The following is a 26,896-nucleotide window of genomic DNA, read 5'->3' as shown; positions in this document are numbered from 1 at the left end:
GCTTGGATGGCTCCTTTACAAGGGCATGGTGAATTTCCTTCTTCATCCTTGACACAATCTGAGCTTGTGCTCTGTCTCTAATGAACTTCATGTTGACAAGATGTTGAAAACGCAGTCTCCCTCTCCAGCCACAAAGGAGCATTCCCCTCACCTCTTGGCTCATTTCCCGGCAATGGACCTAGATCAAGACCTGTCCCATAAATCCTCTCATCACCACCTATCCCACCCAGTGATATTAACTACCCATCAAAGGTAGAGCCACCTGGAAAGCTGCCATGTGATCTGAAAATGATGCTTTCTACATGGGTATGACAACAAACAAGCTGTATGCCTGCATGAATGGCCACTGACAAACTAAGGCCAAGAGACAGCTGGACCAGTCAGTTGCTGAACATGCTGCCCAACACAGTGTGCCTTATTTTAGTGACTGCTTCACAGCTGCTGCCATCTGGATCCTTCCTACCAACACCAGCTTTTCAGAACTGCACAGGTGGGATATCTCCCCACAATATATCCAACATTCCCCTAGTCCTCCTGGTCCCACCCTTCATTAGTAACTGTCCTTCACCCACTCATCCCCTTTTCTGCTCCCACTCCAGCACTACAGAACCTTCTATTCCATCAGTGCACCCACTAGTCTTTTCCCCGTCCTCTACTCTCATTAGGCTCAGTTGCTCTGTGCATTCTGGCCTCCATGACGTGAGGCAGTGTGTGTGAGTTGTACTTGTGTTTTCGACTTCAGAAGAAGTTGGTTTGGCTGAAAGCACAAGTGTATAGCAGTCTTTTTGTTGTGCCTGTCTGCAGCTCAGTGTCTCCATTGTATAGTGAGTAGCAATCTAACCTTTTTGTAACATTATCATTATTTCTTACTGTTTTTTCCAGTGTTTGATAAAACAAAAAAATATATATACTGGTGTGACAAAACTCATAGGATACCTCCTAATCTCATGTCAGACCTTATTTTACCCAGCATAGTGCAACAACTCAACCTGGCATGGACTCAACAGGTCTCTGGAAGTACCCTGCAGAAATATTGAGCCATGCTTCCTCTATAGCTGTCCGTAACTGCAAAAGTGTTTTCGGTGCAGGGTGTTGTGCAAGAATTGACCTCATGATTATGTGCCATAAATGTTCGATACGATTCATGTCGGGCAATCTGGGTGACAAAATCATTTGCTCAAATTGTCCATAATGTTCTTCAAACCAATCACAATCAATTGTGGTCCAGCGAAATGGTGCATTGTCACCCGTAAAAATTCTATCATTGTTAGAGAAAGTTAAGTCCATGAATGGCTGCAAATGGTCACCAAGTAGTCAAACATGACCATTTCAAGTCAATGATTTGTTCAGTTGGTCCATGTAAACACAATACTCACTATTATGGAGCCATCACTGTCCCTTGAGTTTTGTCACTACAGTGGAAAATATTTTAATGTAATAGTAATAATATGATTACAGTAGTATTCAGTACATTGCTTTAGCATAACATCCAAGAAATTGTTGTCCAGAGAAATATAGCATTTGAAAAGCAGCTCAAGTGCTTATTTCAGAAGGGCCCTATGCCCATCTGACATAGTTTTGAGAAAAGTTAAAAAACTGTTTTTAAATATTTTACTGGACATTTTATTAATGGTTTGCAGTGACCATGTGAGAGATGCCACTATGGACAGTTGTTGTGATGTATTATATACTCAAATTTTGTGTCTGTTTATTGACCAGCATTGAATATTTATCTTGGACGTAGGGCTTTTCTGAAATAAGTGAGAAATAAGAAATCTTAAAACCTTTACATCACACAAACAAACTGTTTAATGAACATCTAAGCAAATGTTAGATACAATGTTTAAAAAATTCACAATATCTTTTCATGAAAACAAACTGTTTATCAACACTGGAAACTACAAATCACATATCTTCTGTGTCTGTTGCTCCTGCAGCAATTGGCCATTCACAAACAGTGTTTCAGAATTCTGGGATGTGTTCTTCCTGCACTAAGTAAGCAGCTGTCTTCTTTATATCTTATCATCTCCTTTGCATTGATAGGAATTTAGTCTTCTGAGTAGGCTCAAACAGCTGAGAAATATATGTTGGATTCAAGAACTCTAGATAGTCCTAATCTGAATGTGTGGGTATTTAAACCATTAATCATTCTGCAGGCTGTTGCAGTCCCAAATACCTCATCACTGAAGACAAAATGATAAAATGTTGAAACAATGAGTGCTACTTTTAAGTCCCTTTGTGATGTAACTGCCTGTAGTGATTGAATTGTCCTCTTGTAACTCGTCCACTGCTTTGAAGTCCAAGGTTACATCTGTTGAGATAACCATTACAGAGAATTGTCATCTTGTACTTGATGAGATGATCAGTTGAATGTAATCCATAATAGTATATACTCTGTCAGTTCTCCACAGTGATCTCTTGATTGTGCCAAAAGCGCGATGGGACAGTAAGAAAGTGTGTCCCCTGGCAGGAGAGATTACTTCTATTTTCTGAAATTTTCCAGCATCCATGAAAGATTGACACATTCTTATTAAGCTGTGGTTTCTTTTTTTGTTCTGGGCAGTTATCAAAAAGCAGATGAACTATTTTTACATCTTTGGGGATGCACATGGTGCGGTCCTGATGCAAGAAAGTGCACACTTCATTATGACCTTTCTGGGCGACGTCTTTGTGGTAAAGGTAATGAAATGCTTTATTATCTTTCAAATTGTGAATTCCAAAAACATTAACCATCAGCTGCTGGAAATAAAATAGGTCTTGAACAGTACTCTTGGTAGATGAAGATTCTGCATGAAATCAAAGCTCAGACTCAAAATATGTTTACTTTCTTTGCACAGCTTTTCACTTACATTCAAATCAGTGTAAGATTTCTTGGCTCTCCTCTTGTGTACCATTAAGTCACAAACCACCATCTGTCTAGATGACTCAGTCAAACTTTTGTTTTTAATTTTCAACATTAATTGCTCACATTCACAACACACACCTATCTGTGGTCTGCGAAATGAAGGTGAAAATCCTGGTTAAATATTTTAACATAGTATTCATGTTTGATCAGAGAAAGGGTATTCACTTTTTTGAAAAGCTCATATGGGATCTTTCTATTCATGTCAGCACTTAATTAAAGGTACAATTTATCAGCATAATGAAAGTCATTCATCATAAATGATGATATGTGCTTATAAACTTGGGCAATTTTGGTATTGAATTACCACTTTTTGAATTTCCTCGGTAATCTTCAGGGTGTGTTCCAAGCAGAAGTAGCTGTCTTATTCTTCTCACCCTTTTCAATTAGCAGAAAATAAGCTTAGAAATGCTTGTCTGCAAATCTCGATAGGATTTGTTCCCACCATGCAGTGATATCTAAAAGAATTTGCATTTGGACTTTTTCCTTCTGTTGGTTTATGCCATTTTACTTTTTTATGAGAATTGATAACTCGTCATCTTCAGTAATGGATTCAAAACACATGTACTATGTTGTGTGGTAGATTTTGCTGGTATTGGCGTCGTACCTCAGTAAGTTTAGCAGTTTCGTTTACATTTCATTTGTACTGCTCAGGTTGACATACACATTCACTCCTCCTTTTCATATGGATAGGTTCAACTTCACAATCAGATTTACTCATATTGCTGGTTAGCTCAAAATGTTTTTTCCATTACATACTATAGTAAGATTTTCAGTTAGCTACACCTTTTAATTAATTAAGCTTGAAGTGTAACTAACAGAATTTTATTGCAATCAGTAGCTCCAGTATAACCAATTACATAATAAATTTAAATGTAACTTTGCTTGAATAATACCTTGACATATTCCTGTACTTTCTCATGTTATGTATTCAACTGTATTGAAAACAGAATGAAAAATATGGAAAAAATGTTTTGTTAGTCATGATAGTAGAAAGCATAACAGACAGAAAAATTTTCAGTTTATTAGGTCTCAGCTTGATTTCCAATTTAGATCTTATTAAGAGCATTTTGATTTGATTTATTGATTTGAATTATTGCTCCAGCTGTAAACATTTTCCTTGAAGTTGATGTTACACATTTTTAATATGTTGAAGGCACATATATATTATTTATGCTGGACACATTTGTTGTTGTTGTGGTCTTCAGTCCAGAGACTGGTTTGATGCAGCTCTCCATGATACTCTATCCTGTGTAAGCTTCTTCATCTCCCAATACCTACTGCAACCTACATCCTTCTGAATCTGTTTAGTGCATTCATCTCTTGGTCTCCCTCTATGATTTTTACCCTCCATGCTACCCTCCAATACTGAATTGGTGATCCCTTGATGCCTCAGAATATGTCCTAACAAGTGATCCCTTCTTCTAGTCAAGTTGTGCCACAAAATTCTCTTCTCCCGAATAATATTCAATACCTCCTCATTAGTTATGTGATCTACCCATCTATTCTTCAGCATTCTTCTGTAGCATGACATTTCAATAGCTTCTACTCTCTTCTTGTCCAAACTATTTATTGTCCATGTTTCGCTTCCATACATGGCTACACTCCATACAAATATTTTCAGAAACGACTTCCTGACACTTTCCTTGCCATTGCTAGTCTACATTTTATATCCTCTCTACTTCGACCATCATCAGTTATTTTACTCTCAAAATAGCAAAACTCATTTACTACTTTAAGCATCTCATTTCATAATCTAATTCGCTCAGCATCACCTGACTTAATTCGACCACATTCCATTATCTTAGTTTTGCATTTGTTGATGTTCATCTTATATCATCCTTTCAAGACACTGTCCATTCCATTCAGTTGCTCTTCCAGGTCCTCTGCTGTCTCTGACAGAATTACAATGTCATCGATGAACCTCAAAGTTTTTATTTCTTCTCCTTTCATGCCCCTCGACTCTTATAACTGCCATCTTGTTTCTGTACAAATTGTAAATAGCCGTTCACTCCCTGTATTTTACCCCTGCCACCTTCAGAATTTGAAAGAGAGTATTCCAGTCAACATTGTAAAAAGCTTTAATTTTAATAATCATTAAATACAAATGTGTCATGCAGAAAGACAAAAGGTGAAACAGTACGTGTAACACTATACATATGATGAAAAACCATTTTAATAAACATAAATGAGATATGCTTGATACATGTTAACCATTAAGTTAAAATGCATTATGAAAATATAGCACAACAATATGATACAATAAAATTTCGACACAGGAACTTTCTATCTAACAGCAACTATGAGTTACAGTCTGCCTGACTTAACTTAGCCAATGAGTAAATGGTTCATTATCACCATCCCCAAAGCGAATTCCAGCACAAGTTTTTTTTTTTTTTTTCATCAGTTTCCAAATTTCAATTCAACACTAACTTTTGAAGAATAAAGTAGCACAAAAGCTAAGTGCCTTGAAAATGACAAACAATTCTACAAAGTGGAATCTATGAGTTTAACGCAGGACACTTTTCAGTTGATCATGTGAGCCTCTGCCCAAATGAATGGGCTTATGACCTGACCAGTAATGCTCTGTAAAGGCACACTTTTCCAGGTTAACTAAACCTGCTATCAACTACAAACCCTCATAATTTCAGTTGCCTATTTTGCCTTGATAGAGTCTGAACTTCAGCACTGTACTCCTGTTGCTATATTTTTTACAAATCAGATAACACCTATATTAATTGTTTGGGCCATTAATTAAGATTTTGCTTCATTTATTATACTGTAGAATTATTTTGAAGATGGATACCATACTCCAATGCTGAAATGCTAAGCGTCTTCTGTACAAGAAGGAAGATCAGAAAGTAATCTCATGCAGTAAGATGGCGTCAGTAACAGCATTGTGTGAAAGTTTCTCTCAAGAAAACAGTAATTCTAAAGTAATCATGTGTGTAATCTGTAATTCAAATGTGCAAAATGGTTTCAGACTTTGCTTAGAATCACAAGTATGGATACATTCTGCATGTGTGAGATTCATTAATGCAAAAACTGTGTTTTCATGTGAATGTGATCAGGGAAGTTGTAACGGATTTAACGCCATGTTAGTCGCTTACGCTACCGGACGTGAAATTAATGTGTTACAAAGTGTGTTGTATGCATTGCAAAGTGCTAAAAAAACAATAAAAGTCCTAAAAGCAAAGCTTCGTGAATGTGAATTGAATGGAGTATCATCACTTAACACAAACTCCGAAATCTACAGCACATCTATTCTTCCAAAAACGAGCGAAAATTTTAAAAAATACAAACTAAAAGCAACTAAAAAGATCGCTGTACAAAACAGATACAATGCTCGGGAAATATGTGACGAGATAAAATCTTGCGGAGAGAGAGTGGAAGCAGTAAGTGTTGTGAGAACTAAAAGTAAACAAGTCTCCGAAAAGTTCGTTACACCTAACATACAAGCAACTGTTAACAGAAACCTCGAGCGAAAACTTAACAAGTCAGCCCATAATGTGCTCAAAACATTAAAATCTGTTAATAATATAATACATAGAGACTGTGAAAAGAAAGAAGATCATATAATAGACTGCAAAACTTCGGAAGACTTGAGCACAACAAATAATGCTTTTACTGTACTTGCCGGCAGTCTCGGAAAAAGACTGGCAGAAACCCTATATAACTCAGGATGCAGTGTTACTAGCATAATAAAACCTGATGCTCCACTGAAAGAGATCGTCAACAACTCCGAAAATCTGAGTATCAAGATAAAGAAAAATGATTGTGTTCTAATCCTAGGGGGCGGAGTAGACGTCCGCTGCAATGATGTAATATCAGCAAGACGAGCGCTAAGAGAGACGCTCGAAAAGCTCAAAAATGTACGTGTGATGGTAACCAGCATTCCATATGATTTTTTTAAGAAATCTCGTGTTAACGAAGAAATAAAAAAAAACTAACAGACTGCTTCACAAAATAACAAAGTGCTACCCAAATTCAACATTTGTCCAGCTGGATTTCAGAAAACAACATTTCATAAACAGTGGAGATCTCCTAAATAGAGCAGGACAACTGTATGTCTGTGCTCAAATTATGAAAACAATAAATAATTTCAATGATCAACACTAACTGCCTGGTATCCTCACCATAGCAGTAACTGAGCAAGTGGAAATTTGCAAGGAAACGTCTAAGATGAGAGAGATACCTAACATACCGGTACCAGTATCTGAAGGAGTGGTAGAATATGGGGTACCAGCAGAAATGTCAGGAACATCCAGCAGAGTTGAAGAGGAAACAATTTCTTCAGATGAGAAAGCCTACAAACCTAGTGTAAACTCATGTGCACCTGAAACCTCCAAGGATGAAGCTGTCAGCACATTCGACACACTCAATGCTTCATGCTCACTTGTAACTAGGACTGCAACCAGACCAACAGCCAAGAACCATTCAGTTAGATCCAGAAACTCATCAGCTGCTCTGCAGACATCTCAAAGGAAGAGCCTCAGGATAAGAAGAGCTGCTGTGCGTAGTGACTATTTTTTATGGGACCTTCGCAATTTGAAGAAGAAGAAAAGGCAGAATCTTTACAGTGTCAGCAACAAGAAAGTACAAAGGTAAATAGTGCAGCAAATCCACTACATGAAACTTTAACACTTGTATACCAAAATGTGCAAGGACTAGAAAGTAAATTAGCTGAAATAGAAGTTCTATTAACTGACTATCTAAAAGACATTAGCATACTATGCATAAGTGAGCACTGGGTAAAAGAAATGCAAGTGTCTAACATAATTATTCCAAATTTTGAAATGATTAGCAAATTTTGTAGAATCAACCATAAAGGGGGTGGGACATGTATTTATGTTAGGACAGGGGTAGAATCAAAAGAAATTAAATGTAAACTAAAATGCATAGAAAAAGATTTTGAATAAAGTATATGTGAGCTAACCAAATTAAAAATTACTATTGTGTGTTTGTACCGATCACCACTGGGCAACTTTGCCATTTTTATGGAAAACCTTGAGGGACTACTGAATGAACTTAAACATAATGTAATTGTTCTTGGTGATTTTAATGTTAACTTTAAGAATGATTGTAGTAAACAACAGCAACTGTGCAAACTGTTTTTGTGTCATAATATGATGGCAACTGTAAATGAAGTTACCAGATGCGGAAATATGTCTGAAACTATAACAGATTAAGTATTTATAAACGAGGACAAGCGTGAATATAACACTGAAGTAATTGACACTGGTTTCTCGGATCACAAGGGTATCAAAATGAGTTTAAATGTCACATCTTACAAGGACCCTGTTATCAATAAGGAGATTTATAAATGATGACAGCATAAGAATTTTTATTACATTCTGGAAAATAACAACTGGGGTAGTGAATCAAGTGGTGATGTCAACAGAAAGTTTGACTCATTCCTTGAAAGCTACAAACACTGCTTCGATGTTGCCGTTCCTATAAAAAGAGTCAAAACTAAACAAAACCAAAACATGGGTTACACAGGGGATTAGAAAGTCATCAGACACTCTCAGAAAGTTAAATAAATCAGCCAGGAAGAATGTAGTACTGAAAGCACATGTGAAATGTTATAGAAGCCTGTACAAGAAAGTAATAATTGCAGCTAAGAAGCTTGATAATGATACCTATATTGTGAAAGGTAACAACAAAATGAAGTCAACTTTGGAGGTAATAATTAAAAATGTAGGTAGACACAAAAGAAAAGATAACAGCTTTGTCATTAAAAGTGGGGGTAAAACTGTTAAGGACCCACTTCAGATTGCCAACATATTTAATGAACATTTCACAAATATAGCCATAAATTTAATTAAAACTAAATGCAATTCCAATAGCAAGGTAAAAATCCCCATGAATGACATGACAATGTTCCTTTATCCAGTAACTGATTCAGAGGTACTAAATGCTATAAATAAGTTAAAAAATAAAATGTGATGTGGGTGTGATGGGATTCCTGACAAAGTCATTAAGCAAAGTGCAAGAAACATAGCCTCGCATCTCACTGAAATTATAAATGAATCTTTTAAGACAGGGGTGTTTCCATCAAAACTTAAAATGTCTACTATAAAGCCACTTTACAAGAATGGTGATAAATATGATGTTAGTAACTTTAGGCCTTTATCAATGTTGTCAGGTTTCTCAAAAATAATAGAAAGGATAATGTATCAGAGACTATACAAATTTCTTATTAAGAATAGAATATTGGTTAATGCGCAAAATGGTTTCCGTAAAAATAAATCAACTGAAACAGCTATCTTCAATTTTTTGCAACTTGTTCTAAATTCCATAAACAGAAAGGAATTAAATTGTGGATTGTTTTTAGACTTATCAAAGGCCTTCGATGTCATCGACCATAAGTTACTGCTTAGAAAGTTATATGCCTATGGGATACGTGGAGTTGCCCGCAAATGGTTTGAATCATATCTGTCAGACAGGTATCAGAAGGTGGAGATAAGCCAGGCAGATAGGACATATTCATCAAGATTGGAGAGAGTTTTGTATGGAGTACCCAAGGGATCTGTATTAGGGCCATTACTGTTTTTAATATTTATCAATGACCTACCAAGTCAACTATCTGAAGCAGAGGCAGTACTGTTTGCTGATGATACAAGTTTGTTTGTTAAAGCAAATAGTGAAGCTGACTTACAGGAAAAAGTCACATTAGCAACAGACGAAGCAGACAGATGGTTTAATGAAAAGAGACTCATTGTGAATGCCAAAAAAACAACGTGGATCAACTTCAGACATATTACAAATAAAATAAAAAATAACCTTACAGTAGAACTGGGTAAGTGTAAGATTGAACAAGCATCATACACTAAATTCTTGGGAGTATGGTTTGATGAACACTTAAGATGGGAAAAGCATGTAATATCATTGAACAAAAAATTAAGTCAAACATGTTATATACTTAGAATGCTTAAAAGCTCATGTAATATTAAAACAGTGTTATGTGTTTATTTCTCATTCATGCACAGTTTATTAAGATATGGCGTACAGTTTTGGGGGAACATCAGTCTAACAAAACACTCATTTAGACTACAAAAGAAGGCAGTCAGAATAATAAAAGGTATAGGACATAGAGACTCTTGTAGGCAAGCTTTCAAAGAATTAAAAATCATGACACTACCATCTTTATACATATATGAAAGCATATGTTTCTTAAAAGAACACGAGGAATTTTCTACATTAAACAGAGAATTTCACAAGTACGAAATGAGGAATAGGAATGATTTCCACAGAGAAATTCATAAAACAGCTATGTATCACAAAAGTGTACTATACCAACCCAAAATCCTCTACAGTGCTCTCCCCAAAGAACTAAAAATAATACCAAAATTGTGCATATTTAAAAGAGAATTAAAAAACGTGTTATTGAGCAATAGTTTTTACAGTATTGAAGAGTTTGTGAATCGTTGACAATAAAAGCGCAGTTAATATTTCCCTGACATAATAAATATGTGCAATTGCTCACATTTAAATACTTGCTGTTTCTATGAAAGTGTGAAACTGTTAATGTAAGAATGTAAATAATCTTTGATGTGAGAATCACTAACTTTTTTTTTTTTGTACGTTGTTATCCTACTTGTATATTTTTATGTTAATGTTCTAAAAGTTCTATTAAAATTGTAATGTCTAAGTGACAAGTAAATTCAATTACAAATTTTCATGTATATGTATTTTAAATTGTAATGTTTATTGACAAGTCCTATATCATTTCGATGAGGTACTACAAGGACGCTAATAAATTGAATTGAATTGAATACACAATAATTGTATTACTAAAAGATTTAATAGGTAATAAAGCAAAAAAAATCACAAGTGAACTTACGTCTTTTACCCACTTTCCTACGTAGTCATCAGTGCTCTTATGGTGGGACCAGATTCAATATGCCCTGTTCATAGAAATCTGTTTGGATGAAGTATAGCTGTCTGCAGACAGATGGTTTCACATCAGCATCTGTTGCAAAGCATCGTTTGGCCAGGTATTTCTTCATGGGACCAAACAGATGAAAGTCTGGCTGTGCGAGGTCTGGATGCTGGAGCACCTCTGCCTCAAATTTGGCAGTTTTCTCATGAACAGGAGTGGCAGCATGGGAGTGAGCTTTTGTCATGAAGAACTTTGATACTGTCAGCATTAATGACATGGCGTTGCTTGGTTTCGGGTGTGTAGTGATACGCCCTCAACTAATCACCAGCGATGATTCCTTTCAGAAAGGCATACCCTTCTGCAATGTAACACATTAAGTGATCCAAGCATTTCATCATTTGCTGGCCGTTGTTGTTTTCTATAATGTTTTTAGGCACACAACGAGCCCTAATTTTATGAAATTCCAACGTGTCATGAATGATATCATACACTACACTATAGGAAATGTTGAACTGCTGTGATAATGTTCACAATTGCACACACTGGTGATTCAAAATTGTTGCCTCAATGACTCCAATATTCTCTGGCTAGAAGCTGTTACAAGCTGGTCAGAATGTGGCAAAATCACTGAGGTTCACATGGCCCTCTTGGAAGATTGCACACCGCTTGGAGACATTGCTACAGTCCATACAGTTATCCCCAAACAGGATATGTATGTCCCTGTGAATTTCACTTGGTGTATGCCCTTTGGCCCACAAGTATTGAACTACAATTTGCTGCTCTTCACAAGTTGACGACAGTAACATGTATGACATGTTTTTTTGTAGTTCAGGCTTCTCTCTCTAGAGCTGCACATGAAAACAAAATGTGCTCTGTAGCACAAACTTTGAACTATATCATCGTGAAATTTCAACATTCCACGTGCAATACAAGGGGATAAGAAAAACTGTTGTGTATTACTTACTGATTCTCTCCTGTAATTTACTGACGCTTATTAATGCTTAGTGTTTCAGCATTGGGAATACCCTAACTATGAGTATGGTATCCATCTTCAAAATAATTCTACAGTATAATAAATTAAGCAAGATCTTAATTAATGGCCCAAACAATTAATATAAGTGTTATCTGATTTGGAAAAAATATAGCAACAGGAGTACAGTGTCGAAATTCAGACTCTATCAAGGCAAAATAGGCAACTGAAATTATGAGGGTTTGTAGTTGATAGCAGGTTTAGTCAATCTGGAAAGGTGTGCCTCCCAGGTAGATGCCATTTTCCTTGACTTCCAGAAGGCGTTCGATACAGTTCCGCACTGTCGCCTGATAAACAAAGTAAGAGCCTACGGAATATCAGACCAGCTGTGTGGCTGGATTGAAGAGTTTTTAGCAAACAGAACACAGCATATGTTGTTCTCAATGGAGAGACATCTACAGACATTAAAGTAACCTCTGGCGTGCCACAGGGGAGTGTTATGGGACCATTGCTTATCACAATATATATAAATGCCCCAATAGATAGTGTCGGAAGTTCCATGCGGCTTTTCACGGATGATGCTGTAGTATACAGAGAAGTTGCAGCATTAAAAAATTGCAATGAAATGCAGGAAGATCTGCAGCGGATAGGCACTTGGTGCAGGGAGTGGCAACTGACCCTTAACATAGACAAATGTAATGTATTGTGAATACATAGAAAGAAGGATCCTTTATTATATGATTATATGATAGCGGAACAAACACTGGTAGCAGTTACTTCCATAAAACATCTGGGAGTATGCGTGCAGAACGATTTGAAGTGGAATGATCACATAAAATTAATTGTTGGTAAGGCATGTGCCAGGTTCAGATTCATTGGGAGAGTCCTTAGAAAATGTAGTCCATCAACAAAGGAGGTGGCTTACAAAACCCTCGTTTGACCTATGCTTGAGTATTGCTCATTAGTGTGGGATCCGTACCAGGTCGGGTTGACGGAGGAGATAGAGAAGATCCAAAGAAGAGCAGCCCGTTTAGTCACAGGGTTATTTGGTAAGCATGATAGCCTTACGGAGATGTTTAGCAAACTCAAGTGGCAGGCTCTGCAAGAGAGGCGCTCTGCATCGCGGTGTAGCTTGCAGTCCAGGTTTTGAGAGGGTGCGTTTCTGGATGAGGTATTGAATATACAGCTTCTTCCTACTTATACCTCCTGAGGAGATCACAAATGTAAAATTAGAGAGATTCAAGTGCGCATGGAGGCTTTCCGGCAGTCGTTCTTCCCACGAACCATACGCGGCTGTAACAGGAAAGGGAGGTAATGACAGTGGCACGTAAAGTGCCCTCCACCACACACTGTTGGGTGGCTTGCGGAGTATAAATTTAGATGTAGATGTAGATCTTCTACATTTTTGCAAGTTGGTCTTAGTCACGTAACCTCAACACCTTGAAGTGAAAAAGCTATTATTCATGTGTTTGGTGTTAGCACTGTCACATTAGCGAAATAAAACTTGTTTCTTCATTGATGTGAACCAGTGTAATCAATTCAGCTTGTGGGTGTCAGTAGTAAATTAACAAACAACTAAGAGAAGATACTTCAAACATTCACCCCAAAAAACTGAATTTTTTTGCACCTCTCCAAAAAAGTCCCCAGTCTTATAAGTATTGGTGTGAAGCGTGTGTGTGTGTGGGGGGGGGGATCAATTATGAATTCAAGTGTCACCAGTGAGATTATCATGATGAGACCTCAAGAAACTCAACTGGGAGGAATCAATAAATATTGTCTGTGTAGTTTTTAAGCATCATCAGGAAAGTGCTATTTAGGCCAGTTAGCCAATATATGTGATGTTCAGATTAATACAGAAATGTTGTAATTCTTATTATTTCCTGGTTTTGAAGAGGGAAAGAAAATACTGAAAAAACAAAAAGAGCAGTCTTTGTTCAAAAAATGTGCCTCTGAAGTGGCTGCAGATGGTACTTTGAGATGTTATAGTTGCCATCATTCAGATCACTTTGTTTCAAAAAAAGTAATGGTTTCAGACATCTGAGAGGGAAAAAAATAGTTTTGCTGTATATTGGTTGTGATGACTTATATCACTGGATAGTTGAAAGGAAAAGAGTCAGCATAGCTGCACATATTACGAAAAACTTCATTTTCATGCTGTATTGGACAAAATCTGAAATTTAGTCTCTGATTTTGAACTGGAAAGGATTTATGTCCTGGTGAGGCAGGGTCCTGCAAATACTGAATGTTGTAACTTGTGCTCATCAGTAAGACATCAGAATAACATGATTGGCGTAGAGGCCTGTACATGTGAAATCATTGTGTGCTATTTTATAAAGCCCAAAGGGCTCTAACGGCTTGGACGACGATTTAAGCATGAAGTAGATACACTAACGCACACTTCTTTTCCGAGATGACTTCCTTGAGGTGCTCAGCCAACCTTCCTTGCTGGTTAACCTGCTGCTGCAAACTCTCTTTCACTTCTTCTCCAAAATATGCTGCTTGGTACAGGAATTTCTTAAGACTTTCTACTTATAAAAATAACTAGACGTAGAAAGTTTCATTTGTGTTAACTAATGACGTATATTTAAACATCAGACATATTACAAAACTCACTCTTCACATTAAATATATACTGTTTAGTAAGTCTCTCGTGCCTGCAAACATCTGAAACAAACTAATTTACATGTAAGAGAAAGGTGGTTTAAACAACATGTCCATTCTCAACATGAATCAGAATGCCTTCAACAAGGCTAAGACAAAAGTGTTTAATGGTTCTGTTTCAGCTGTTCACGTTACTATAACAGTGGTCAAAACACAATTAGAACGGAGTAGCACAAACACTCCATGGTTCTTCTGTCCACTTTCACTAAACTCGTGACTCATTTCCAACCTCCACACACAAACATGTGATGTGCAATAGGTAGGATTCCACTCTCTCGCACTCATATCTAAAAAGTCGTGTGTTCCAGATGGTAGAAGGCCGGGTGGTTCTAGAATTTATGCAGAAATTCTCAAATCACTACGGGGTAGTTATAAAAATTCAGCTAAGTCTACAAAGCTCTAATTTTGTATAATGAATAAAGCCCAGAGTAAACTGTTTAAGAAATATGAATGTGACTGTGTTTGTATGGATGCAACACACAGGCTAAATAACAAATTAATGACATTATTAGTGCTAGACAATATGAGAAGGGGATTGTCTTGTGGCTCTCTTATATAGAACAGGATGTGAAGTAGCATAGCCTGACAGACAAAACATGATATACTGCTTTTAGAAGGTGAGGGGCATAGTATGCCATAGAGATTATATTCCAACTAGTTTAATATCTATATCTCATTTCATTCAACAGTCATCATCTTGCTTACATGCCATTTATCAGTCATGGCCTAAATTTTTAGATTCCAATATCCAAACCACCTCCATAGCACAGAAACACAGATGGTAACAAAAAAACGGTGAAAGTTATTAATACACTGCACTACTTAAAATGCAGAAATTTGGACTTCCTGTTGAATTAAATTTAAAGATAAATATTTAAAGCTAGCATTTTAAAAACAACAAAATTGGCACACGAGGAAAAACTTTACACCTTTTCCATGAAAATAACTTGGACAGTACAGTAACTTAACCCTATCAGCCAATAAGTACATATATTTATAAAGTATAAATAAAAAAGCAAACGGCCTGCAAGTCCACCGGCGGAAAGGCGCCGCGCAAACAGCTCGCCACTAAGGCAGCGAGGAAGAGCGCGCCCGCCACCGGCGGCATCAAGAAGCCCCACCGCTACAGGCCGGGCACCGTCACCCTGCGAGAAATCAGGCGCTACCAGAAGAGCACAGAGCTGCTCATCCGCAAGCTGCCATTCCAGCGCCTAGCGCGCCTAAACCGCGCCGCGGCACCGCAAAAACATATGTGTGGATGGATATGTGTGTGTGTGCGAGTGTATACCCGTCCTTTTTTCCCCCTAAGGTAAGTCTTTCCGCTCCCGGGATTGGAATGACTCCTTACCCTCTCCCTTAAAACCCACATTCTTTCGTCTTTTCCCTCTCCTTCCCTATTTCCTGATGAGGCAACAGTTTGTTGCGAAAGCTTGAATTTTGTGTGTATGTTTGTGTTTGTTTGTGCGTCTGTCGACCTGCCAGCACTTTCATTTGGTAAGTCACATCATCTTTGTTTTTAGATATATATTTCCTACGTGGAATGTTTCCCTCTATTATAACCATATATTTATAAAATGTGTGTTTTGTAATGTTAGATCCCTGTGACAAATATTTATGTTAACATCCAGCTTCTTTTAGTTCTGTTTTTGGCAAAAAGCAGACATACTGTGACACTATGTCATTTTTGGTTATTGGATATGTCAAAATACACTAATACCCATAATCACTCCATTGTCTGGTATCTATAAAGTGTCCTCATTTTAACATGGACTCCATACCACAGTGCAGCTTTGAGCTTTGCAGCATCTTTTGAAAAAAAAAAAAAAAAAAAAAAAAAGAGAGAGAGAGAGAGAATTAGATTGCCAGTGGGGCCAACACAGAACATCCACCCCTGAAAGAGTATCACTTAACCAACCAAGCTACAGTCATATATATGAAGTGATATACAAGGTGTACAATTTTGCTTCTACCGTTTGCCGATAGGTGGCGACAACGGTAAGTAGTAGTTGAAAGAAACAGATCACAGACATCAGGCAGTTAGCTTAGACCTCGATCAACATAACCTCATTCAAACATTAGTTGATTTGTGTCTGTATCATAAACTTGTTCTTGAATGAAAATGTCAGTTTATGAGCCTAATTCTTGTCATTTGCAGTAGGTGTTACTTCTTCAGTATGAAGAAAACAGCAGCTGAGTCCCATCGAATGCTCTCAAGCATGTATGGTGAGGACCCTATTAGTGAAAGAACATGTCATGAGTGGTTTCAGCGCTTCAAGAACAGTGATTTTAATGTCATAGCGGTGGAAGAGAGAATGTTTTCGAAGATGCAGAATTGGAGACATTGCTGAGTGTAGACTAGCTTGAAACTCAAGAAGAACTGGCACAATTAGTGGGAGTGACACAGCAAGCCATTTGAAAACATCTCAAGACTATGGGCATGATTCAGAAAGAAGGAACTTGGGTCCCGTGTGAGCTGAAACCAAGAGATGTTCAACGACGTTTTTGTGTTTGTGAACGGTTGCTTCAGAGGCAAAAACAGAAGGGATTTCTGCATCACATTGTGATCAGGGACAAAAAATGGGTTCATTACAATAACCCTAAATGCGAAAACACATGGGAATATCCCAGCGATGCTTTCTCATTGTGAGCCAAACCGAATATTCACGGCTCCAAGTTCATGCTCTGCAATTGGTGGGACCAGCTCGGTGTCGTGTACTATGAGATGTTAAAACCAAGTGAAGTAATCACAGGAGCTCATTATCAAATGTAATTAATGTGTTTGAGCAGAGCATTAGAAGAGAAATGGCTGCAATACAGTGAGAGGCACGATAAAGTGATTTTGCAGCACGATAATGTCCGACCCCACATTGCAAAATAGGACAAAACGTACTTGGAAACATTAAAATGGGAAGTGCTACCCCACCTGCCATATTCTCCAGACATTGCTCCCTTTGACTATCACGTGTTTAGATCAATGGCGCATGGCCTGGCTGATCAACACTTCCAATCTCATGAAGAGTCACAAATTGGATCGATTTGTGGATTGCTTCCAAAGATGTACAATTTTTTCGACATGGGATTCCTACACTGCCCAAAAGATGGGAGAAAATAGTGACCAGCAATTAAAAATGCTTTGAATGATACATGTGTAACCAATTTGTTTCATTAAAGCCTCAAATGTTGGGGAAAAAACGGCGGAAGCAAAGTTGTACACCTTATAGTTTTACTGATTGATATTAGCAAAAGAGTACAGGTCCCCATTAGGAGACTGGGAGCTGTTCATAAAAAAGTTTGACTCCCTATTATGCTGTCTGTCAGACAAAAAGAAGAAGTTATTAGTCTGTGGTGATTTCAATGTAAACTTTCTAAGTAATTCTGATAGTAAAAGTGAACTAGAAGTGTTATTAACAACATATAACTTAGAATGAGTGATCAATTTCCCTACACGTATAGCTCAGGACAGCAGCACACTAACAGATAATGTATTTGTACATAAAGAGGATGTAAAACAAACGCGTGCTTTCCCTATGGTAAATGGATTGTCACACCATGATGCACAACTTATTAACTTACAAAACCTAACAGGGTGTACAGTTCAGAAACCATTAAGTAAAACTGTGAGGTATCTCAACCTGGTATCTATACAGCACTTCAGGGAAAGCTTAAGAAATGTTAATTGGAGAGATTTATATAATGAGCCAAATGCTAATGATAAGTGCAGCATATTTCTTGATAAATTTATATCCCTCTTTAGACATTGTTTCCCAAAGAAAATTACTAAGTGTAACACCACACTTTTTTCAAAGAAACTTTGGATTACTACAGGTATTAAAGTGTCTTCAGAAAGGAAAAGAGAACTGTATGAGACAGCAAGAATGAGTAAAGATCCAGAAGTAGTTTTACACTATAAAAATTATTGTGACACACTGAGAAAAGTTGTAAGGAAATAAAGCAATATGTATGTTAGAGAAGAAATTAACAACTCCGGCAATAAAATAAAACCAATATGGAATGTTGGTAGAAGGGAGACAGGAAAAGTAATCACTGGGGTAGGTAGTATTACTGTTAAAGAGAATGAGACCATCCTAACCAACAGTGCACAAGTAGCTAATGTATTTAACAACAATTTCTTAAGTGTAGGAGAAAAAGTTGGTGAGAACAGTTCAAAAGAAAAAGCCTAGGCACTGCATGGAAGACTCTGTTTTGAAAAAATTTTGTCCGATTAAGTTTCACCTAACAACCTCTTATGAAATAAGTAGAATTATTAAATTCTGAAAAATAAATGTTTTTGTTGGAGTGGATGACATCTCTAATAAGATATTAAAACAATGTGGTGCAATTACAAGTGACGTTCAGAATCACATATGTAACTAACTCAAGGTATTTTCCCAGACAGGTTAAAATATGCCATTGTCAGGGCTCTCTACAAAAAGGGGGACACCACAGATGTCAATAATTATCAGCCAATATCCTTGCTTACAGCATTCTCAAAAATCTTAGAGAAAGTAATGTACTCAAGAATGGTTAGCCATTTCAACAGTAATGGGATACTTAGTAAATCACAGTTTGGATTTCATAAATGCTGTTCCACTGAGACAGCAATATACAGTTTCACTGCCCACACAATAGAGTCTTTAAATAGTAAAATGTCGCCAATAGGAATTTTCTGTGACTTGTCCAAAGCATTTGATGGTATAAATGGAATAGCATACGAGTGGTTTAAGTCATACCTACGGAACAGGAAGCAAGAAGTTTCCTTATATGGGTCAGGTGATTCAAATAAGTTTGCCACTTCATCTAACTGGGATGAAATTACATTAGGTGTTCCACAGGGTTCAATCATGAGTCCCCTTCTGTTCTTGATATATGTGAATGGCCTCGCTTCCTATTTGAAACAGGAATCTGAACTGACACTGTTTGCTGATGATACAAGCATAATTATTAATTCAGTAAAAGAAAGTCCAATTGAAACTGGTGCAAATAAGGTCTTTGGAAAAGTCATTAATTGGTTTTCTGAAAATGGGCTTGCTCTAAACTTTGAAAAAACACAGTACATCCAATTTTCTGCTGGAAAAAGTACAGTTCCTTCAATAAATATAACACATCAACAGAAGTCAGTAGAAAGGGTAGAGCATACTAAGATTTTGGGGGTACGTATAGATGAGAATCTTAGGACTAATGACCTCAGCAGTTGAGTCCCATAGTGCTCAGAGCCTTAATTGGAAAATTCATATTTTGGATCTCCTAAAGCAACTAGGTTCAGCAACTTTTGTGATCAAAATAATTGCTAATTTTGAGAATATAGAAATTAGTAAGCTAACATACTTCACATACTTTCACTCTCTGATGTCATACGGAATATTATTTTGAGGTAACTCAACATTTAGACAAAAAGTATTCACTGCTCAAAAGAAAGTGATTAGAATATTATGTGGGGTTCATAGCTGTGCATCTTGTAGGCATCTTTTTAAAAGATTGGGAATTCTTACAACAGCCTCACAATACATCTGCTCACTAATGAAATTTGTTCTCAGCAACATGGTTCATGGTGTGGGTTCCTGTAGTCATGTCCTAGTTCATGAACCACGGGCAATGTATGAGTGGCCAAGTAAGTGGACCCGACAGTCGGGGTACCAGTTACTTTGGAATAAGGCTGGGCATCTCGGACATATTCTGAGTCGTGGTCACCTTTGTGCTCATACGGCAAAGACTACCAAATTTGCCTGTTAGTCCCTCAACCATTAGGGGTAAAACCCAATGGGACTCGGGGCAAGTAAGGCTAGCAACCTGCTTCCCTAGTACTTTAAATATGATGCTGGCAACAATCAGAGCAAAATGCCTCGGACCTTTGGAGGTGACGGAGTCCCACCTCTAACGGACAAACCAGGGACTCCTAAGATACGACTTGGCAAACAAATGGTAATGAGATGGGAAACTATTAATATCAATGGGGGCTACTCTGGGAAGAAGGTAGAGCTGGCAGAGGCTGCAAGTAAGATGGGGCTGGATGTTTTAGCTGTTAGTGACATTCAGGTAAGGGATGAGAAAGAAGAGGAAGTGGGAGAATACAAGGTCTACCTGTCAGGGGTCAAAGCAGGAATAGCAAAATGGGGTGTAGGGCTTTACATCAGGCAAGAAATGGAACCCAGCGTAGTTGCAATAAGGTATGTAAATGAACGACTGATGTGGATGGATTTGACAGTGTCTAGCAAGAAAATTAGGATTGTGTCAGTATATTCACATTGTGAAGGGACAGATCAAGATAAGATGGATAGTTTTTATGAGGCACTCAGTGATGTAGTTGTTAGAGTAAAGGACAAGGACAGTGTTCTGCTCATGGGTGATTTTAACGCCAGGATTGGAAATCGAACAGAAGGGTATGAAAAGGTTATGGGTAAATTTGGAGAGGATATGGAGGCCAACGGAACGGGAAACAACTCCTGGATTTCTGTGCCAGTATGGGCTTAGTAATCACAAACTCCTTTTTTAAACATAAGAACATTCACCAGTATACTTGGGAAGGCAGGGGAACCAGATCTGTCATTGACTATACAATAACAGATCAGGAATTCAAGAAGGCTGTGAGGGCCACATTCTTTGATGACACTGATCATTATTTAATCTGCAGTGAAATTGGGAAAGTGCAGGAGATCAGGTCCATATGTAGGAGGATAAGAGTGGAGAAACTTCAGGATAAGGAAATCAGGCACAAGTACATAACAGCGATCTCAGAAAGGTACAGTTAGTTGAATGTAGTCAATTACAGTCACTGGAAAATGAATGGACAAGGTACAGGGACACAGTACTAGAAGTGGCTAAAGAATGTCTTGGAACAGTAGTGTGTAAAAGTAGAATGAAGCAAACAGCTTGGTGGAATGACACAGTCAAGGCAGCCTGTAAAAGGAAAAATAAGGCATATCAAAAATGGCTACATACTAGAACTCAGGTAGACAGAGAAAGTTATGTTGAAGAAAGAAACAAAGCCAAACAGATAATTGCAGCATCCAAGAAGAAATCTTGGGAAGACTTTGGAAACAGGTTGGAGACTATGGGTCAAGCTGCTGGAAAATCATTCTGGAGTGTAATTAGGAGTCTTCGAAAGGGAGGTAAGAAGGAAATGACAAGTATTTTGGACAGGTCAGGAAAACTGCTGGTGAATCCTGTGGATGTCTTGGGCAGATGGAGGGAATATTTTGAAGAGTTGCTCAATGTAGGTGAAAATACGATCAGTAATGTTTCGGATTTCAATGTACAATGGGACAGTAATGATGATGGAAATAGGATCACAGTTGAGGAAGTGGAGAAAATGGTCAATAGATTGCAGTGCAATAAAGCATCTGGGGTGGATGAAATTAAGTCGGAACTCATCAAATACAGTGGAATGTCAGGTCTTAAATGGCTACACAGGATAATTGAAATGGCCTGGGAGTCAGGACAGGTTCCATCAGACTGGACAAAAGCAGCAATCACACCAATATTTAAACATGGAAACAGAAAAGATTGTAACAACTACAGAGGTATCTCTTTAATCAGCTTGTGGGTAAAATCTTCTCAGGTATTGTTGAAAGGAAAGTGCGAGTATTAGTTGAGAACCAATTGGATGAAAATCAGTGTGGGTTTAGGCCTCTTAGAAGTTGTCAGGACCAGATCTTTAGCTTACGGCAAATAATGGAGAAGTGTTATGAGTGGAACAGGGAATGGTATCTATGCATTATAGATCTAGAAAAGGCATATGACCGGGTTCCTAGGAGGAAGTTATGGTCTGTTCTACGAGATTATGGAATAGGAGGCAAACTTTTGCAAGCAATTAAAGGTCTCTACGTGGATAGTCAGGCAGCAGTTAGAGTTGACGGTAAATTGAGTTCATGGTTCAGAGTAGTTTCAGGGGTAAGAAAAGGCTGCAACCTGTCTCCACTGTTGTTCATATTATTTATGGATCATATGTTGAAAACAATAGACTGGCTGGGTGAGATTAAGATATATGAACACAAAACAAGCAGTCTTGCATATGCGGATGACTTAGTTGTGATGGCAGATTCGATTGAAAGTTTGCAAAGTAATATTTCAGAGCTAGATCAGAAATGTAAGGACTATGGTATGAAGATTAGCATCTCCAAAATGAAAGTAATGTCAGTGGGAAAGAAATATAAACGGATTGGGTGCCAAATAGGAGGAACAAAGTTAGAACAGTGGACAGTTTCAAGTACTTAGGATGCATATTCTCACAGGATGGCAACATAGTGAAAGAACTGGAAGCGAGGTGTAGCAAAGCTAATGCAGTGAGCGCTCAGCTATGATCTACTCTCTTGTGCAAGAAGGAAGTCAGTACCATGACTAAGTTATCTGTGCACCGTTCAATCTTTCGACCAACTTTGTTGTATGGGAGAAAAAGCTGGGTGGATTCAGGTTACCTTATCAACAAGGTTGAGGTTACGGATATGAAAGTAGCTAGGATTATTGCAGTTACTAGTAGATGGGAACAATGGCAGGAGGGTGTCCACAATGAGGAAATCAAAGAAAAACTGGGAATGAACTCTATAGATGTAGCAGTCAGGGCGAACAGGCTTAGATGGTGGGGTCATGTTACACGCATGGGAGAAGCAAGGTTACCCAAGAGACTCATGGGTTCAGCAGTAGAGGGTAGGAGGAGTTGGGGCAGACCAAGGAGAAGGTACCTGGATTCGGTTAAGAATGATTTTGAAGTAATAGGTTTAACATCAGAAGAGGCACCAATGTTAGCACTGAATAGGGGATCGTGGAGGAATTTTATAAGGGGGCTATGCTCCAGACTGAACGCTGAAAGGCATAATCAGTCTTAAATGGTGATGATGATGATGCAACATGGACCAGTTTAACAACAACAGTGACATTCATGATTATAATACCAGAAAAAAGAAAGACTTAGATTATCCTTTACTCAACCTATCTTTGGCTGCTATAAAAATTTTCGACAAATTACCAGATGAAATAAGGTGTCTGACAGACAGCAGTAATAGCTTCAAAAATAAATTGAAATCATATATCCTTGACAACTCCTTCTATACCATAGATGAATTCTTGAATAGGAATAAATAAATCTGTAAATATAGTATATGCATTTTGTGCTATTTAAGCGAATGGGGGTAAATAATAGAAATATTAATCTTTAACTCTGTATTGTAATAAATATGTATTAAAAAAATTTGTTTCATATGTGCATTTCTTGTGCACTTGACATGTTCCACATCATAACCGCTACCATACTGTAGGATTGATCAATGGAACACGCAACCAACCAACTAACTAACTAACTGTTTATAAACCTGTTGTTAGGTCCTTTTCATCAACATGGTGGGCTCTAACTTTCAAAGAAAGAAAAGATACAGTGTGTACATATTACAGTGATCTTGCCCTCAAACTATGGGTGAAATCGGTGAACTCTGGAAGTCATGCAACTGAGTCACTGACATCTACTGGTGCTACTACCTACTTGATGGCCTAATGTCGTGAGCTGAGACTTCAGAAAGCTGAAGGTGTAATGTCAAGTCATCCATGTATCCAATAATCTCAGGCGAGCTAGTAATTATGTAACATCTCATGTAGAAAGCTCACTATTAGCATTCAAACATGCAACAACTATTTCAGGTGATGTGGGAAGCTTGCTGCAGTCAGTCTGGTAGAGACAGTGTTAACTGGTTCAAACATACTTTTAGCTGTGGAGTCTTATTTATTTGTGATGTTTTTTTGCTCAGTCTGCAAAATAGTGTATATCCTGGTGAAATTATTCTGCCAACCAACATTAGAGGTTAATATTGTGGTTGTTATGTTGATTTTCCTTTTGCCACACATACAGATGCTAATTATTTTGTACAGCATATGTCTGCTGCAGTAAAACTGGTTAAAAAGAATTTTAATGACGTGCAGTACGTAATGTTCCTGTACCTACCTTCAGAAGAGAATTGTGCAACCTGAAATGGTCATCAACCATTAATATTCCAAAAGGAATGTTAAAAGTGACTAATATCAAACATTACATATTTGTGGGCACATTATTGGAATTATCCTTCTTTCACCACCTGTCTTCAGTCTGTTACAGTGATTGAGAGAGCTGTCAAGAGCGACAAAGCAGGTGAAGTGAATTAGTTACAATATTCTGTTAATGCCACAAAAGGGCTGAGACGAGGTTGCAGTATGTCACCCATCTTGTTCAGTTTAACTATAGAAGTGACCCTGGGAAAATGGAAGAACAACTGTAGAGGAATGGGAATTATTGATAATGACGTACTGGTGGTTCATTAGGTTTTGCTGATGATCAAGCTATTACAGCATAAGATGTATACAGTCTTGAGATTATGACATGACATTTATATATGGACCGTGACAAATGTGGACTACAGATGAGTGTAACGGAAACCAAATATGTGGTAGTAAATAATAACACTAGATTTGAAGTACATATCAGTGATGAAGCAAACATGAGGCAAGTAGAAAACTTTAAATATCTAGAAGCATATATTGACAATATATACAGAAGTATAGCACAGGGAAGAACGAAGCAGAAATGTAATAAAATAAGGTATATGAATTGTTTTTGGTGAGACAAGAACATCACCAAAAAGACTAAGAAAAGATTGTGTAGGCCAATGGTTTAATATATTCTATGTTGCTGGTCAGGTCTGTGAATTTAAAATAAGAGTGATAGCTGTAGAAATGGATTACTTACAAAGGAGCACCAAAGTATGAAGGATTGAGAAAACATCTATATAGGAGGTAAGAACTTGAATGAGGACAAATGAAACAGTGATAGACAGGCTTGAAAGAAAATCATTAAACTGGTATGGATATTTGTTGGGAATCCCAGATCATTAGTGGCAAAAGAAAATTTTAGAATGGAAACCACATGGCAGAGTGAAATGCAACAGACCATGGCATTCTTGGAAATACCATATCATTAAAATAATGGAGCATTGTGGTGCATGCTAGGGGGATGTCTTGAATAGAGAGGCTTGTCTGAAGATAACAGAAATATAATGAAATGCTATCATCAATTGATCTTTGTATAAAGTAATCCTGTATAATAATAATAATAATAGTAATAACAATTTGTGTAGAGATTGTGAAATAGATAAAACTCTATGTGTGCACCAGTAAGCGTTATCACATAAAATAATATCCAAAATCAAATGATTTATTTTAAACAAGGGATTTTTGCAAACTGTTTCGACATTACTTCTCAAAAATCTGTTCTGGTATCATTCAAAAATAAGTTTCATTACACAAAATATCTGGCCATAAAACCACTTTCCAAATTAATTAGTGTTTTTCTTGGTGAAGCATTCTTATCAACAATCTGATTTGGGAAATCAAAATTTAGAAATCCCCTGATTGATAACAAAATACTTTTTTTCACAGAGTTGTCAAGTGAGTAAGCAGAAGCTTTTTTAAGTATAAAATTTCTCTCCAAATAATAATAATAGTAATAACAATTTGTGTAGAGATTGTGAAATAGATAAAACTCTACGTGTGCACCAGTAAGCGTTATCACATAAAATAATATCCAAAATCAAATGATTTACTTTAAACAAGGGATTTTTGCAAACTGTTTCGACATTACTTCTCAAAAATCTGTTCTGGTATCATTCAAAAATAAGTTTCATTACACAAAATATCTGGCCATAAAACCACTTTCCAAATTAATTAGTGTTTTTCTTGGTGAAGCATTCTTATCAACAATCTGATTTGGGAAATTAAAATTTAGAAATCCCCTTATTGATAACAAAATACTTTTTTTCACAGAGTTGTCAAGTGAGTAAGCAGAAGCTTTTTTAAGTATAAAATTTCTCTCCAAATTTCCAGATTATAGTCAAGTTGTGTAATCACGAATATTATTAAGGGGAGATTTACTGTCTTAGGCCTGAATAAATTCTTTGAGAATTTTTTTCTCAGGATGTGTTATAGATATCAATGTCAAATTTGGTCAAATGTTTATTGACATTTCGTCTACAAACTAGAATTTTTTTGACCCGAAATGTCAAAGAGCAAAGGCAGAAGTGCCATCGGAACGAAATAAAATTTTGATGTAGACCTCGACTCACAGTACGTCAAAGGTCAGCCGGCTCATATGAAATCAAAATTGAGTTGACGTTAGTGATGTATATAAGATTCTTTAGGAGTTATACCTCGCTTAAGTTATTTGGACCATAGGAAACAAAATGGCGGCCATTTGAAAACAAATAGGGTATTTTCCATCGATTTTTCAACTTTGTTGGCCTAGTAAAAATATTTATAGTTGATGGGTTGGAATAAAAGTGGTACAACTCCTAGACAGTTAGTTAGCCTCGTCAGAAACAAAGAATCATGCCAATTGGTTCAGTAGATTTGAAGTTACCATACCGCGCGATAAAAAAATGTCATTTCGAGAAAAACGTGTTTGAATTTTGACTACGTATAAATGCAATATTATGCAACTTACATTCAATTTGCTATTCCAGGTCCATAA

This window comes from Schistocerca americana, chromosome 1, assembly GCF_021461395.2.
Source record: "Schistocerca americana isolate TAMUIC-IGC-003095 chromosome 1, iqSchAmer2.1, whole genome shotgun sequence".
In the NCBI taxonomy this organism is placed as follows: Eukaryota; Metazoa; Arthropoda; class Insecta; order Orthoptera; family Acrididae; genus Schistocerca; species Schistocerca americana.
The sequence above is the reverse complement of the archived record's forward strand: the minus strand, read 5'-3'. Positions refer to the sequence as shown.